Here is a 16,686-nt window from a genome sequence, read left to right on the forward strand (position 1 = left end):
TGGAGCAGTGAGCGGACGTTTCCTCGGGCCTAGTGGCCCATCCATACATCTGCTGTTGAATGCTGGGTTATTGGCCTGCCACGGCAGATAATAAGCCAGAACAGATGGCTAGATGCTTGACTTTGTCACCCAATCCACATGCTGAGAGCTATACTGAAGAACAGTCAGAGGGGTCTGTTCAGGAGATAACACAGTTGTTAATGCTGGCGCTGGCATATGTTCCACATGGACAGGACATCTAAAATATTTACCATCACAGCAATCCCAGCCTTCTTTTTGATATAGCGAGACATCTTTGTCCAAAAAATGCAGCTAATTGATAAAAACTTTGAAGCAGTTTCCCACCAAATTTTGGAAAAACATGATACATATAGTTTAACATAGTCATTTTGTTTTCCTTTGCCAACATTTGTACACCTGCAACATGTTTTGAATGACTAAGAAACCATAGCATTGAACTTTCAATTCTAGTTCCATTATATGACTCAGACCTTTGTTAAGGGGTTATCTGCTGATTGTTAAGATTGCATACATGTTGGTACTACCACTGTCTATGCCATTCCATGTTAAAACACAAAAAACAGCATTCATCCAATGGAAATTACAGACCCCAGATACCTCTGAGATTTTCAGTTAATCCGTCATGCCAACAACCCCAAGTCAGTGGGGGTCGCAAAAAAAAGTCAATGGGGTCTATTACTTTTTTATTACTGTGTGTTAGTCTGCACACGTTACATTTTGTGAATGCTAGAACTGTTTTTGTTTTTCCCATAATAAAGAAAAATACATGTTTTTTAAGGGTCAATGTTATTCTCTGGGTTTTCATCAAACTTGGTAAGAAAAAAATAACTATCAAAGATTTTCACTGTTGAATGCATATAGGTGAAAAACTGTATAGGGCAACAAATATTGTTATAAGTCAACATTACTATATGCATTGCTCAAAATAATTAAGGGAACACATAACCATCAAAGTATAACACCAAGTCAATTAAACTTCAGGAATATCAGTCTGTCCAGTTAAGAAGCATAAGCAATAGTGAATCAATGTCACTATTTGGTGCAAACGAAAGTGACAAACGGTAGACTGGAGCGGCAACAGCAAGACAATCCCCAAAAAAGGGAATTGTTTTGCAGGTGGTGGCCACAGACAACTGCTTTCTCCTGATCCTTCTTGTCAGTTTGGTCTCTAGTTTAGCATTTTGCTAGTGTCCTTGTCACTACTAGTAGCATGAGGTAGAACATGCAGCCCATTCAGGTTGCGCAGGTAGTCCAGCTCCTCCAGGATGGCAAATCCATAAGTGCCGTCACAAGAAGCTTTGCTGTGTCTCCCAGTACAGTCTCAAGAGCATGTAGGTGATACCAGGAGACGGGCCGTTACATGAGAGCTGGACAGGGCCATAGAAAGGCACCAACAGAGAAGCAAAACCGGTATCTGCTCTTAAGTGGGAGGTGGAACAGGAAAACAAACTGTCAGAAACAGACTCCATGAGGGTGGCATGAGGGCCCAACGTACTCTAGTGGGACCTGTGCCCAAAGCCCAGCACCGTGCAGCATGATTGGCATTCACCAGAGAACATCAGAATTCAGAATTCCCATTCTCTTCACAGATGAGAGCAGGTTCACACTGAGCACATGTGATAGACGTGAAGGAGTCTGCAGATGCTGTGGTGAATGTTGTGCTGCCTGCAACATCATCCAGCAAGGTTTGGCGGTGGGTGAGTGATGGTTGGGGCATATACTTGGAGGGTCGCACAGACCTCCACATTCTAGCTAACAGTACCCAGACTGCTTTTGGGCACCGGGAGGAAATCCTCAGACCCATCGTCAGAACAGATGCTGGTGCAGTGGGCCCGAGGTTCCTTCTAGTGCAGGACAATACCTGGCCTTATGTGGCCAGTGTGTATGCAATTCCTGGATGACGAAGGAATTGATGCCATTGACTGGCCCTCATGTTCCCCAGACCTGAGACCAACTGAGAACATCTGGGACGGTATTGGTGCATCCAACGTCACCAAACAGCACCACAAACTGTCCAGGAGCTCACTGATGCCCTGATCCTGGTCGGGGAGGAGATCCCCCCAGGACACAATCCGCCATCTCATCAGGAGCATACCCAGACATTGTCAGGAGGGCATAAAAGCACATGGGGGCCGTACACACTACTGAGTCACATTATTAGTTGCCGTGATGAAACTCACTCAAGTTGAAACAGCCTATGATTTCAATTGTTTATTTAAATTTTTAGTGTGAATTTAAATCCAGACGTCAATTGGTTGGTAATTTTGGTTTCCATTAGGGATGGGCACGGATAGTTGAATATTTGATAATCCAAAATGTATTTAGTATTAGAGTACTTGTGTATAAAAAAATTCTAACGTACATATAGTTTTTTGTTGTTGAAATAAATAGATCTGAATATTATTTTTCTAAAATCTATAAAAATTCTAATATATTTTTTTACATATGACAATATACCATCACATATGTTTTTAAGTCATTTTTATAACATGCGCTGCTTCACATATGTCTTTTGTTTATAATCGTCAATCAAAGCAGTAGTAGTGTGGTGGGGTCCAGTCAGTCAGTATGACACAATATACACTCACCCAAAGGATTATTAGGAACACCATACTAATACTGTGTTTGACCCCCTTTCGACTTCAGAACTGCCTTAATTCTACATGGCATTGATTCAACAAGGTGCTGAAAGCATTCTTTAGAAATATTGGCCCATATTGATAGGATAGCATCTTGCAGTTGATAGAGATTTGTGGGATGCACATCCAGGGCACGAAGCTCCCATTCCACCACATCCCAAAGATGCTCTATTGGGTTGAGATCTGGTGACTGTGGGGGCCATTTCAGTACAGTGAACTCATTGTCATGTTCAAGAAACCAATTTGAAATGATTCAAGCTTTGTGACATGGTGCATTATCCTGCTGGAAGTAGCCATCAGAGGATGGGTACATGGTGGTCATAAAGGGATGGACATGGTCAGAAACAATGCTCAGGTAGGCCGTGGCATTTAAACGATGCCCAATTGGCACTAAGGGGCCTAAAGTTTGCCAAGAAAACATTCCCCACACCATTACACCACCACCACCAGCCTGCACAGTGGTAACAAGGCATGATGGATCCATGTTCTCATTCTGTTTACGCCAAATTCGGACTCTACCATCTGAATGTCTCAACAGAAATCGAGACTCATCAGACCAGGCCACATTCTTCCAGTCTTCAACTGTGCAATTCTGGTGAGCTTGTGCAAATTGTAGCCTCTTTTTCCTATTTGTAGTTGAGATGAGTGGTACCCGGTGGGGACTTCTGCTGTTGTAGCCCATCCGCCTCAAGGTTGTGCGTGTTGTGGCTTCACAAATGCTTTGCTGCATACCTCGGTTGTAACGAGTGGTTATTTCAGTCAAAGATGAAAAACAAAATATGATAATGAAATATTTGGAATTATATATGTATTTATTAGTACTTTCTTTATCAAAGTTGAATGAACAGCACTGGGAACATGGACAAATTCCATTTACCCCTTTAACCAATGCTTTTAATATAATCCAAAATACTATTTGAAAACCAAATCATTGTATTCATAATACCAATTGACCATACATGAAAAACCTAATGGAATTAGTATTTGTCCAAATATAGACAAAATACAACATGATTTGTACAGGGGACGCTAAAAGCACCACACCCATATACTTTATTTTAGCAGCTCACTGAAAATATTTTAATCTGGATCAGAATGATCTGGATTTGGGAATCCCATGTTATGTTATCCAGGATCTTACTTTCGTGCCAGTTTTTCAAAGCAACATTGGATTGGATCACCCTCACCCATATACACATTTTATATATCAAGATTTCCAAATCCGGATTACCAGTGCTCTAAATGGGGCTACATATCACAATGTAGGCTACAAGCTATGTAAAGAAAACAATAGGTAGAATAGCTAGCATGGGGTAACTTTAAATGTTTTTATTTAAAGACACAGAAAACAGCAAAATAAAACAATACAAACATCCACTTCTATTTTCAATTTATTTTAAACCGTTACCCCTCATCTGACCCCAAATAACTAAAACAAACATACGTACATTATTTGCAAATACATTGTGGATATTTTGAACATGTGTTGTAAATGTCCAATAGTTAACAAAATGAGGAGAGTTCTTCATTTGTGGAGAGACCAGATTCATGAAGCGCTGCTTTTAGGAGGTGGATATCAGGTCTGGCTTTGGTTTGCTCTAGTTGGGTAAGAATGATATGTTCCTCTGCCAGATTAATCTGTATTTCCGCTCTTTCAGTTTCTTGTTTAGGAAGTAACTTACACGCATCATCAATGTTTGGCAAAGAACGCTTCCAGACACTTTTTGGTGTTCCTGTGGCAACTACAGTTGCATCTGAAATAATTTGAATATCATGGAAAGGTTTTTCCCCGTAATTCAAATCAAAAATTGACACCTTCATATATTCTAGATCTATTACACAAAGTGAAACATTTCAAGCCTTTTTTGTTTCAAACTTGATGATTACGGCTGTTGGGGCTCCTTTTGCACAAATTACTGCATCAATGCGACGTGGCATGGAGGCAATCAGCCAGTGGCACTGCTGAGGTGTTATGGAAGCTCAGGTTGCTATTGATAGTGGCCTTCAGCTCATCTGTGTTGTTGGGTCTGGTGTATATTTTTTCCCTCTTGACAGTACCCATAGAGTCTCTATGGGGTTCAGGTCAAGCGAGTTGGCTGGCCAATCAAGCACAGTAATACCATGGGCAGCAAACCAGTTACCATTCATTTTGGCACTGTGGGCAAGTGCCAAGTCATGCTGGAAAAGAAAATCAGCATCTCCATAAAGCTTGTCAGCAGATGGAAGCCTGAAGTGCTCTAAAATCTCTTGGTAGATGGCTGCATTGACTCTGGACTTGATAAAACACACTGGACCAACACCAGCAGATGACATGGCACCCCAAATCATCACTGACTGTGGAAACGTCACACTGGACTTCAAGCAACTTGAATTCTGTGCCTTTCCACTCTTCCTCCAGACTCTGGGACCTTGATTTCCAAATGAAATGCAACATTTACTTTCATCTAAAGAGAGGACTTCTGAGCAACAGTCCAGTTTTTTTCTCCTTCGCCCAGGTAAAACGCTTCTGACGTTGTCTCTGGTTAAAGAGTGGCTTGACACCAGGAATGCGACATTTGTAGCCCATTTCCTGGACATGTCTGTGCGTGGTGGTTCTTGATGCACTAACTCCAGCCTCAGACCACTCCTTGTGGAGCTCCCCCAAGTTCTTGAATCAGCTTTGCTTGACAATCCTCTCAAACCTGCGGTCATTCAGCCAAGTTAATTTTTACTGCATCTTTAAAGACTACATGGAAAAATGACAATGACAAACGTCCCTTCAGTCAGGTGGAAATTCGGCATGTGCATTGTGATAGTATATAATTTATGGGTTTTAAAGAGTGCTACATCGGCTATACAACCTTCAACACCAGCGAAGCACTACATAACAGACCATTTATATGACATGCCAGGACGTGATATTAGAAAATCCCAGTCAACACTGTTATTTTTATAATCTTTCCATTAAATGATTCCTTACACTTGAATCTCTTAAGAAATGTATGTGCTGAGATAAAGGGGCATTTCACCATAGAACAACTACTTAATGTACTAATGTTAGGAATTATATACAGTGGGGAGAACATGTATTTGATACACTGCTGATTTTGCAGGTTTTCCTACTTACAAAGTATGTAGACGTCTGTAATTTTTATCATAGGTACACTCCAACTGTGAGAGACGGAATAAATAAAAAAAATCCAGAAAATCTCATTGTATGACTTTGAAAAAATTAATTAGCATTTTATTGCATGACATTAGAATTTGATCACCTACCAACCAGTAAGAATTCCGCCTCTCACAGACCTGTTAGTTTTTCTTTAAGAAGCCATTCTCCACTCATTACCTGTATTAACTGCACCTGTTTGAACTCCTTACCTGTATAAAAGTAATTGATTGATTGAATGTCCACACATTCAATCAAACAGACTCCAACCTCTCCACAATGGCCAAGACCAGAGAGCTGTGTAAGGACATCAGGGATAAAATTGTAGACCTGCACAAGGCTGGGATGGGCTAAAGGAAAATAGGCAAGCAGCTTGGTGAGAAGGCAACAACTGTTGGCGCAATTATTAGAATATGGAAGAAGTTCAAGATGACGGTCAATCTCCCTCGGTCTGGTGCTCCATGCAAGATCTCATCTCGTGGGGCATCAATGATCATGATGAAGGTGAGGGATCAGCCCAGAACTACACGGCAGGACCTGGTCAATGACCTGAAGAGAGCTGGGACCAAAGTCTCAAAGAAAACCATTAGTAACACACTACGCCGTCATGGATTAAAATCCTGCAACGCAGGCAAGGTCCCCCTGCTCAAGCCAGCGCATGTCCAGGCCCGTCTGAAGTGCCAATGACCATCTGGATGATCCAGAGGAGGAATGGGAGAAGGTCATGTGGTCTGATGAGACAAAAATAGAGCTTTTTGGCCTAAACTCCACTCGCCGTGTTTGGAGGAAGAAGAAGGATGAGTACAACCCCAAGAACACCATCCCAACCGTGAAGCATGGAGGTGGAAACATCTTTCTTTGGGGATGCTTTTCTGCAAAGGGGACAGGACGACTGAACCATATTTAGGGTATCATGGATGGGGCCATGTATCGCAAGATCTTGGCCAACAACCTCTTTCCCTCAGTAAGAGCATTGAAGATGGGTCGTGGCTGGGTCTTCCAGCATGACAACGACCCGTAACACACAGTCAGGGCAACTAAGGAGTTGCTTCGTAAGAAGCATCTCAAGGTCCTGGAGTGGCTGTGATGGAAATTCCATGTATCGACACTCGGAGTAAGGAATACAGAGACAAAAAGTTCTCTTGGCACATACTAACAGTTTTATTAACTATTATGCAAAATATGAGGGATGCGTCAAACGCTTACAGACATAATCATCCGAGGAGTCTCTAACTCCATACATGAACAATCCATATTTATTACATAGAAAAAGGGGTGTGGTAAGTTGTTGCCCATCGGTCTCATGTCAATCAAACACATGCCCTTTGTTCTATCACATGTCCTGGGCTTGACACAAGGGACATGGTGTCTTCCCTCATGTGGTTAACTTTCTCAACCCTTAAGGGAAACTTAAAGCATCAAATACCAACATTGATCATGCCCATGTGGTGTTCTTAATCTGGCTGTTACAAGCAAATGGAGAAAAGCACTCCTGTTTTGTTTGCCTGATGCCCACAGCAATATGCAGCAGTAACTACAATAGATCGCACTAGTAAACAGCACATTCACATTCATCCTGCTTATAGACCATACCAACAAACAATAACATGAACACACATTTACCAGTATATATGTCCTTTCACCACTTGGCTAGGAGATGACATACAGATGTACTTGAAGAAGTGCTTGGTTATACTTTTGCGATTACTTGAAAACGCAAACATTAACAAAAGTTTACCAGTATGAATAAGAATGAATACTCTCTTAACCTTCCACTGAATATGGTCATTCTATTAAGGACACCACAATTTGTTGAACTATATGTCCAGATTCTTGAGGGTTTTGAATGATTTGCACCTTGTGGTAAACCCTCTGTATTTGCTCTCGTGAGGTCTTGTCTTTATAGTAGGCTTGGATAATGATATGCCTAACTCCTGGATAGTGTTCTTTTCTTGGCTGGATGTTGTAAAGGGGTTTTTCTTTACCGTGGAAAGGATCCTAGGATCATCCACCACAGTTGTCTTCCATGGACATCCAGGCCTTTTTGTGTTGCAGAGCTCACCAGTGTGTTCTTTTTATCTCAGAATGTACCAAACTATTGATTTGGCCACTCCTAATGTTCCTGCAATCTCTCTGATGGATATATATTTTTTGCAGCCTAAGGATGGCCTGTTTCACTTGCACTGAGAGATCCATTGACCACATTTTGTGGGTTCACAGCAACTAATTTCAGAAGGGAATGCTACACCTGGAATCAATCAGAACTTTAGCCTACTTAATTGATGAAGAAAAAACGAAGGAATAGCCCACACCTGTCTATGAAACAGCTTTTGAGTCAATTGTCTAATTACTTTTGGTACCTTGAAAAAGAGGGGGGTACATATTAAAGATCTGTTGTTCCTAAACCCTTCCTTTTATTTGAATGCCAATACCCTCAAATTAAAGCAGATGGACGTCAATTTAAGCCCATATTAATTATTTAACTGTAACTTGAGTATATTATAGTAAACAGCCAAAATAACAAAACTTGTGTCAGTGTCCAGTTATTTCTAGACCTAACTGTAGTTTTCCAAAAACAATAATATGTCATTATTTGAGTTCTGAAAACAATGCATATTTTTTTGGTTATTTTGACCAGTTGTGATTTTCTACAAATAAATACTCTAAATGACAATATTTGTATTTGGAATTTGAGAGTAATGTGGTCAGTAGTTTATAGAATAAAACAAAAGAGTTCATTTTACTCAAACACATACCTATAAATAGTAAAACCATAGAAACTGAATTTTGCAGTGGTCTCTTAATTTTTTCCAGACTTGTATATAATTCAATAGATTGCTGGCCACAGTTCTCAATAGCCAATTCCCTCTGGCTTAATTTTCAATAAGCATTGCTCAAATCAATCGCTGTTTTAACTACAGTAACTAGTTACATGTAAAAAAGAGTAGGCAATCAATTTTACAGTAGGTTACTCGCCACAGATCTCAACAGAAAATTCCCATAAACATGGTATTCAATAAACAAAGGTCAAATCAATTGCCTTTTAAATGACAGTAGTAGCCGTATGTATTTTTACTGCCCTAAATGAGGCCTTGCCTCCTGGCTTCACCAGTGATCATAGTCCCCGCACATCCCGAAAAGGTGTTGCTAATATTTATGATTTACTAAATATAAATTTACTCTTAAACACATCACTGGTTTTCATTCTTTTGGAATTTTAGTCATGAAAGCTAACCAGGCTGATAAATTGTTTTTCAAAGCTACTATTTACAGGCCCCCCGGGCCATATACAATGATCCTCTATGAGTTTCCAGAATTCTTGTTAAACATTGTAGTCATGGCAGATACCTTTCAAATTTTTCTCAGGTCCAACGGGCTGCCACAATCATACCTTAGACTTAATCTTGTCACAAGATTTTGTGATAGATATTGTGGATCTTATAATTTTACTCCATAATCCTGGAATATCGGACCATAGTCTTATTACATTTACCGTTCCAACAAGAAAACCACTTGCACCCCAAACAATGACTTTTAAAAGTCGTAAAATAAATTCTCAGCCAGCCAATAGATTTTTTTATTTTCTTCCAGGCTCACTCATCGATGACAGAGTAAATATATTCTAATATATATTTACTATCTAATCGATTATCTAAACTCAACACTGCAAAATACCTTTGATGTGGTTGCACCACTAAAAAAGCTGAAGAAATTTGCAACAAGAGACTCGCTCCATGGTACACAGAGCACTCAAACAAGCCTCCATGAACCTGGAGTGAAAGTGTCGCTCCACCAAGTTGGAAGTATTGAGACTAGCCTGGATAGATAGTACACAACAATACTGAAAAGCACTCATATCTGCTCGATCTGCTTATTTATCCAACCTGATTGAGGTAAACAAAAACAATCCAAAATGTATCTTTGACTCAGTTGCAAGGTTTACAAAAAGCAATGCTCAAAAAGTAATACATGAAATACAGGAAAAGATAATCACCATTAGAAAACAAATAACTGACTCCTCCTTAAATAGGTATTGTCCTGAAAATCTCAGTTGTCATGAGAATGCCCAAAACTTCCCTGACCTGGTATCAATGGAAACACCTTTTTTTTTTTTACCCTGTATCACTCAATGCGTTCACTAAATTAGTAATGAGTTCTAAACCCACAAATTGTCAACTAGACCAGATTCCAACAAAACTACTTAAGGATCTACTTTCTGTGCTAGGTCAGCCGATGTTGAACATAAATAATTGCTCTCTATCTTCCAGATGCGTACCAAACCCAATAAAAATAGCAGATATAAAGCCTCTTCTGAAAAAATATCTAATCTGGATCCAGATATTTGAAACAATTATAGGCCAATATCGAACCTCCCGTTCCTCCCATAAATCTTTCATAACAATTTCATAACATTTATTTAATGCACCAGTCCAGTTTCAGACCCCATCATAGCACTGAGACTGAACGCGTTAAGGTGAGAAATTACCTTCTAATGGCCTCAGACAAAGGTTCTGCATCCGTCCTGTTACTTCTTGGTCTTAATACTGCCTATTGATCATTCCCTTCTATTGGAGAGATTGGAAACCCATATTGGGCTACATGGACACGTTCTAGCCTGGTTTACATCTAATTCATCTGAAAGATATACGTTTGTATGTGTGGATGGCATGTTTTGTTTTGGTGTTCCTCAAGGCTTGATTTTGTATGGACGAAAAAACTGTGAGAAACCTCAGCATTACCCTCGACCCTGACCTCTCCTTTGATGAACATATAAAATATATCTCAAGAGCTGCTTTTTTCCATCTTAACTTTTTATCAAAATCTGATGTAGAAAAACGAATCCATGCTTTTGTTACTTTTGTTATTAGATTAGATTACTGCAATGCTTATCTCTCCAGTTACCCTGATAAATCAATACGTAAACTTCAATCAGTGCTGAACACAGCTGCTAGAATCTTAACTAGAATGAAAAAAACTTGGATACATTACTCCAGTATTAGCCTCTCTACACTGGCTGCCTGTTAAGGCTAGGGCTGATTCTAAAGGTTTATTATTAACCTAGAAAAAGCAACACATGGACTTGCTCTTACTTATCTCACTGAAATTATCCAGCCATTCATACACATAACCTAAGATTTCAAGATGCAGGCCTTCTAATTGTAGAATTTCTAAACAAACAGCCGGAGGCAGGGCATTCTCTCATAGAGCTTCACTACTGTGGAATGATCTGCCAATTAAGGTTAAAAATGCAGACTCAGTGGAAACATACTAGTGTCTATTAAAGATTAATCTCTTCAGCATGATCTATGATTTAATGTATTCTGGCCCAGGGATGTGAAGGTGAACGAAAAGACTTGATACTGTCCACCTTTGCAGTATTACCAGATGGGCTCTCCACTGGGGTGCCCTCTCTCCAATGCCATTAGGGGGTGGAGTCACTTGCTTGCTGTTGTCTCTCCGTTGGGTCCCTTGAGCAACTGGAGTGAACTCTGCTTGCAATACTTGGCCCTCATTCAGGGTGGTTGCGGTTGGTTGATGTCCCTTTGGTTGATGATTGGCAATGTGGGTGGATTGACTCCCTGCCTGTTGGGCCCTGTTCGGGGTGTCTGTGAGGGTCTGTTCACTACGGTGCTAAAGCTCCTCCGTACAGTATGGATTTGCTGCTCCCCAACCCCTCCTTAATGAGAGACGGCTGGGCTATTGAACATCCATTTTATGCCCTTCGTCTGCATAGCCTTTTCAAAGTGTGAGTGGCCAATGTGTGACTGGCCTCTCATTTTCCGCACCACTAACATTTGTGCTAATATCAGACCACATAATGGTGACCTGACCTCTTCTGCTGATAAAACGCTGCAATGTGTCGATACAGGAGCTGGGGTCAAGACTGTCTGCTTCTTCTATATGCACTGCCCTGATGGTGAGGCACGTAAATATTACACAATACCTTTTGAAAGTACCCTGACCCCATTTAAAATGAAAGGGTCCAAAGTAATCCACACCTTCATTGGTGAAAGACAGCTTATCTGGATCTTCTGGCAAATTTGGCCATTCTCCAACTCGACCCTGTAGACTCCTGCAGACTGTGCATTCTGATATAAGCTTCCTGATGGCTGAGGTTGCTTGAGTAATCCAAATATTTGTAACTGCGACAACATGTAACTGTGCCCAGTCTCCAATATTTTTCATTTCATGCATGTCACGCAAGAGGAGAGTGGCAACAATGAAGTGTTTTCAAAGAATTGCTGGATGTTTTGCATCCTTTGGCATGGTGGATCTGTCCAGTCGTCCTCCAACTCTCAAGATAACCTCTTGTAAAGTGGGGTCAAGCCTGTACAGCTGACTATTTCTCTTGACAGACTGATGTCAAAAGAGACTTTACTTCTTCAGGAAACCACTGATCTTGACTGCATCAGATAATTTCTGCTTCTGCATTTATCAACTGTTCCAAGGTAAGTGTTTTCTATGCCATAGCAGCTTTGTTCTTTTCCATGTGCAGTTGCATTAGTACCCATTGTCTCTCGTAGACTTTTCCTGAATTAATAAAAATACAGGTGTGTTGTAACTCTTTTTTTTTGTCTTTCAAGTGGTTCAATGGTTCTCAACGCACAAACTCCATGCAATCACTCTTTTTAGTTGACCCCAACTTGAGTAGTATTGAAGCAATTTGTTTACAGGGTCAGACTTTAGTTCAGCTGTGATAGTATTCATGTTCTTGCCCGCTGTATCATTTTTGAAGAATTTGTGTCACATAATTTGGTCTCTGCGACCATTCACTTTCTGGTTGTGACAGAAACCGTGGTCCGTTTATCTTTGCTTCACCCTGCTTCATTTTCTTAACTTTCATGCCTCTGGTGGCATGATAAGCAGGACTCTCTGCTGTTCTAACCTACCCCCACTGTACTGGTGTGGTGGCCTCACGTATGACAGTAATCCTGTTTGCTACAAAGGTTTTGAAATGAGCTGTCACACTATTGATTTTCCTGAAAACCGTTGTACTGTCTCTCCAGAAGAAGGACTGCTGAAGTGGAACTTGCATTGTCACGCAGCATCTTGTCCATTTTCACTACGACAACTGATGCCGTTAACTTAAGTCTTGGAATAGTGACCTGTTTAAATGGGGCCACTCTAGACAACCCCAGAACAATGAATTAGGCTTTGCTCATTCTCCAACACTGTAAAGAGGACTCATGTGGGAGATGCACGCCCTTCCCCCCAGCGTGGTGTTCGGCGTGCTTCAACACCGGCCTTCTAGTCACGCCGCTCCTCCTCCCACGGCACTGTCATGTCTTGTTATTGCACACACCTGGTGTCCATTCCCGCATTAGGTTGCCTATATTAGTTCCTGTGTTTCTGGCCGTCTTTGTGAGGTATTGTTCTATGTTCAGTGACGTTCTGGGATTACCCGTGCACGGCTGTTTTGCACTTGTGCGCTATATGTTTACTATGTGCCATTTGAAAGAAGAACTCAATACTACGTTAACTGCCTCCCTGCATTTGACTCCTTTTTTGACACACACCACAACGACACATTGTGACAAACACAAGGTACAATGCTGTGTTCAAGGTTCATTTATCAAATGCACCGAATTATACAGTGTCATTCTGAACAATGAAACTGTTGTGACATGGCACATGACATCTATATAGTAAAAATTAAGAAATATATAAATCAAAAATGGAAATATAGAAAGGAAAATATAGCAATAATATACATATCAATGTAAGAAAGCAGAAAGAGTGTAGAATGGGGAGTATGAACAGTATGGGTAGTATAATGAGTGTTTTATGCCTATGAATGGTACATACAAATTAATATTCTAATGTACATTGAATGTACATGGAAAGACATCAGAGCATTTGGAATGTTCATGTGTGATCAGTATGATCATAGATCAGTGTTGCTGGTTGAAGAGCCTTATGGCCTGAAGGAAAAAACTCTGAGTCTGGAAGTGCATGCCCTGATGATCCGGTAGCGTCTACCAGATGGCAGCAGTGTGAACAAACCGTAGCCTGGGTGGCTGCAGTCTTTGATGATGTTCCGTGCTTTCCTAAGGCATTATGTGTGGTAGATTCCTTGCATGGAGAGGAGGTGATGACAGCCAATGATATGCTTTGAGTACCCGAGTGACCCTAGGAGCTATGTTGTCTGGGGCTATATGCCCCTGGTAGGGTCTCCCAAGGCAAACAGGTCTTAGGCGACGGGTCAGACTAAGAGCGGTTCAAAACCCCTTAATGAAGAATACAATTTTGAGTACCGTGACGTCGCCCGGTATGGCGCAGCCGGGGCCCCACCCCGGAGCCAGGCCCGGGGTTGGGGCTCGAATGCGAGCGCCTGGTGGCCGGGCCTTCCCCCATGGGGCCCGGCCGGGCTCAGCCCGAACGGGTGACGTGGGGCCGCCCTCCCGTGGGCTCACCACCCACAGGAGGGACCATAAGGGGCCGGTGCAAAGAGGATCGGGCGGCAGTCGAAGGCAGGGGCCTAGACAACCCGATCTCTGGACACGGAAACTGGCTCTAGGGACGTGGAATGTCACCTCGCTGGCGGGGAAGGAGCCTGAGTTAGTGCGTGAGGCTGAGAGGTTCCGATTAGAGGTAGTCGGGATCACCTCTACGCACGGCTTGGGCTCTGGAACCACACTCCTTGAGAGAGGATGGACTCTTCACCACTCTGAAGTTGCCCATGGTGAGAGGCGGCGGGCTGGTGTGGGTTTGCTCATAGCTCCCCAGCTCTGCCGCCATGTGTTGGAGTTTACCCCGGTGAACGAGAGGGTCGTTTCCCTGCGCCTACGGGTCGGGGATAGGTCTCTCACTGTTGTTTGTGCCTACGGGCCGAACGGCAGTGCAGAGTACCCGACCTTCTTGGAGTCTCTGGGAGGGGTGCTGGAAAGTGCTCCGACTGGGGACTCTATTGTTCTACTGGGGGACTTCAACGCCCACGTGGGCAACGACAGTGACACCTGGAGGGGCGTGATTGGGAGGAACGGCCCCCCTGATCTGAACCCGAGTGGTGTTCAGTTATTGGACTTCTGTGCTAGTCACAGTTTGTCCATAACGAACACCATGTTCAAGCATAAGGGTGTCCATCAGTGCACGTGGCACCAGGACACCCTAGGCCGCAGGTCGATGATCGACTTTGTTGTCGTCTCATCTGACCTGCGGCCGTATGTCTTGGACACTCGGGTGAAGAGAGGGGCGGAGCTGTCAATTGATCACCACCTGGTGGTGAGTTGGATCCGATGGCGGGGGAGGAAGCTGGACAGACTCGGCAGGCCCAAGCGTACTGTAAGGGTCTGCTGGGAACGTCTGGCTGAGTCTCCTGTCAGAGAGATCTTTAACTCCCACCTCCGGCAGAGCTTCGACTGGATCCCGAGGGAGGTTGGAGATATTGAGTCCGAGTGGACCATGTTCTCCACCGCCATTGTCGAAGCGGCCGCTCGGAGCTGTGGCCGTAAGGAGCTGCAGCCCGGGTGGTTGTGGAGGCAAAAACTCGGGCCTGGGAGGAGTTCGGTGAGGCCATGGAGAAGGACTATCGGCTGGCCTCGAAGAGATTCTGGCAAACCATCCGGCGCCTCAGAAGAGGGAAACAGTGCCCTACCAACGCTGTTTACAGTAGAGGTGGGCAGCTGTTGACCTCAACTGAGGATGTCGTCGGGCGGTGGAAGGAGTACTTCGAGGATCTCCTCAATCCCGCTGACATGTCTTCCATTGAGGAAGCAGAGGATGAGGGCTCAGAGGTGGGCTCGTCCATCACCCGGGCTGAAGTCACAGAGGTGGTCAAGAAACTCCTCGGTGGCAAGGCACCGGGGGTGGATGAGATCCGCCCTGAGTACCTCAAGTCTCTGGATGTTGTGGGGCTGTCTTGGTTGACACACCTGTGCAACATCGCGTGGCGGTCGGAACAGTGCCTCTGGGATGGCAGACCGGGGTGGTGGTCCCTCTTTTTAAGAAGGGGGACCGGAGGGTGTGTTCCAACTATAGGGGATCACACTTCTCAGCCTGCCCGGGAAAGTCTATGCCAGGGTTCTGGAGAGGAGAATACGGCCGATAGTAGAACCTCGGATTCAGGAGGAACAGTGTGGTTTTCGTCCGGGCCGTGGAACACTGGACCAGCTCTATACCCTCTACGGGGTGTTGGAGGGTTCATGGGAGTTTGCCTAATCAATCCACATGTGTTTTGTGGATTTGGAGAAGGCATTCGACTGTGTCCCTCGCGGCATCTTGTGGAGGGTGCTTGGGGAATATGGGGTCCTGGGTCCTTTGCTAAGGGCTGTCAGGTCCCTAAACAACCGAAGCAGGAGCTTGGTCCGCATTGCCGGCAGTAAGTCAGACTTGTTCCCAGTGCATGTTGGACTCCGGCAGGGCTGCCCTTTGTCACCGGTTCTGTTTGTAATTTTCATGGACAGAATTTCTAGGCGCAGCCAGGGGCCGGAGGGTGTCAGGTTTGGGGACCACACGATTTCGTCTCTGCTCTTTGCAGATGATGTTGTCGTGTTGGCCCCTTCTAACCAGGACCTTCAGCATGCACTGGGACGGTTTGCAGCCGAGTGTGAAGCGGTGGGGATGAAAATCAGTACCTCCAAATCCGAGGCCATGGTCCTCAGTCGGAAAAGGGTGGCTTGCCCACTTCAGGTTGGTGGAGAGTGCCTGCCTCAAGTGGAGGAGTTTAAGTATCTAGGGGTCTTGTTCACGAGTGAGGGAAGGATGGAACGGGAGATTGACAGACGGATCGGTGCAGCTTCTGCAGTAATGCAGTCGATGTATCGGTCTGTCGTGGTGAAGAAAGAGCTGAGCCGCAAGGCGAAGCTCTCGATTTACCAGTCAATCTACGTTCCTACTCTCACCTATGGTCATGAGCTTTGGGTCATGACCGAAAGGACAAGA

Source organism: Esox lucius, chromosome 14 (genome assembly GCF_011004845.1).
Source record: "Esox lucius isolate fEsoLuc1 chromosome 14, fEsoLuc1.pri, whole genome shotgun sequence".
In the NCBI taxonomy this organism is placed as follows: domain Eukaryota; kingdom Metazoa; phylum Chordata; class Actinopteri; order Esociformes; family Esocidae; genus Esox; species Esox lucius.